General features: G+C 45.3%; 1 long non-coding RNA gene across 1 annotated transcript; it reads right to left on the bottom strand.

Moving 5' to 3' along the window:
- Positions 1-492: 492 nt before the first annotated feature.
- LOC119903015 lies at positions 493-1,446 on the bottom strand. Its single transcript, XR_005444391.1, has 2 exons — positions 1,384-1,446; positions 493-785 (listed from the first exon to the last, which is right to left on the bottom strand). It is a non-coding gene; the product is annotated as an uncharacterized LOC119903015 (long non-coding RNA).
- Between the last annotated feature and the right edge of the window lie 429 nt (positions 1,447-1,875).

Raw genomic sequence — 1,875 nt, 5'->3', positions numbered from 1 at the left:
CATACTGGACAACGCCCACCACCCTCTGAACAACACCTTCATCGGGCAGAGGAGTGTGTTCAGTGGCAAGACTGCTGTCCAAGCCCAGCTCCACCAACAGACTTAAAAACTCCCCCTGGCCATCAGACTGTACAACAGCTCCTAGCCATGGCAGGGAGGACAAGAAATCTATCTATCATGTTATGCCTATTTCCACTTTTATTTTGCTGCCTCTACAAATTAGCAAATTCTTCCAAAGAGCAGAACAAACGACAAACTACATAATCATAACTAAAAGCCAAATTAGCCCTAATATCTTTCTAATTTCAGCAGAACCCACCACTACAAGCAAATAAGGTATAGCCATAGACTGGCTATAACACAACACTTGATCATAGAAACTGTGCACAGGCTGTATGATCATGTATACTAGTTAAGATAAGACTGCACTAAAGGAAATTCAGGTGCAACAGCAGCAATTATATATGGTGAAAATAAAAGACAAGCAGCTTCTCCCGTCAGACTGCACCTCTGTGCTATTTAATGCATAATATAATGAGCAAAATAAAACACGGTAATTATAGATCACATAGAAACTCTGCAAGATCAAATACAAGCCTTCAATGAAGAGTAATTTATGTCTAAGTGAGAGAAAAAGTCCTGAGTGGATCCAGAGGTTACTGAATCAGCTGTAGCTGTACTTTCCAACTTGTGGTGTGACCAAGTGGACTGGGACTCTGCTGCAGATAGCTGATCCAAAGCTGTGACACCAAGTGGTCCTTCATGTCCAGGTGAAACATCTTTGTCTGCAGGGGGGACGACAAGTCAGTGGGGAAAAACTGGAGCTTGCGTTAACCTCTAGTGTAGACTTTAGGCCCTAATAGGCAGCTGAGCGGGGAGCCAGGAGACTGAGCATGGGGCAATAACAACAAACACAGGGACAGACGGGAACACTGGAAACACAGTGAAGTGAAAGAACAAAAGGAGACACTATAGGAAAACACTGATGACAATCGCATTAATCACCATTCACTCCCTGGTCAAATGACATCGGCAGCGATGCAGGTAGTGTCCTCTTTCTGATTAGCAGATGTCTATCAGGCCTCAACGTTACATCCATATGTGTGTAGTAATAATACTATACTAGGTCTGCCGGCTGACACTTTATAGCTGCGCTGTTATGTTTTTCAGAGCACACAAACACTGTAAACACACATATGTCACCTGCCCAGCATGGTGCTATTAGCCAGAAACACAGCTTCTACACCTTATCTTTACAGTTTATACACACAGCGAGGATAATAGCTGCATTTAAAACCTGCATGTACTGACAGTAACGTAACTCATGCATGTCAGCAACAGTTAGCCTAATATAGCTAACTTGCTAATGTTATCATATCTTACCTGCTGTACTGTCTGCTGCTTTCTCGTCAGATGGATAGCATTCCTTTCACTGTTGACTTTGTGTGTGAGGCCACATGGACAGAAATGCTGTACACTTTAAGTTATGGTATTATAAATGATAGTCCTCCCTCCAGCCCTGCTCACTTCCTCTGCTTGCTTTCATGGCAGTGTGCTGGCAGTCAGAGCTCCCCCTGCAGTCCATAAAGTGCCTCTGCACCTCAGCTCTTCCAAACCCTCCCTGCTGCCTTTGGGTCACGCCTCCTCATTTGCATACACAACTCAATCCTCAATCCCCAAAACCCCAAATTCCCAATCTTAAAGGCGACAGGGGAAATGATCTGCTTGTGACATCGGAGCCAGAATGCATGACAGCCATCCGGCCGGTCGAGCTGGACTGCGTAATGTGGGAGAAACAAGCTGAGTGGCGGCCACTAGCTCCACAGAGGCAGTGGCCGGGTGAGTGAGGGAGAGGTCTGCTTATGACATCGGAGC

The sequence above is a fragment of the Micropterus salmoides genome, unplaced genomic scaffold, assembly GCF_014851395.1.
Source record: "Micropterus salmoides isolate LMB-PRFRI ecotype aquatic unplaced genomic scaffold, ASM1485139v1 Ms_hic_scaffold_14, whole genome shotgun sequence".
NCBI classification, from domain to species: domain Eukaryota; kingdom Metazoa; phylum Chordata; class Actinopteri; order Centrarchiformes; family Centrarchidae; genus Micropterus; species Micropterus salmoides.
This window is presented reverse-complemented; position numbering and strand designations above follow the sequence as displayed.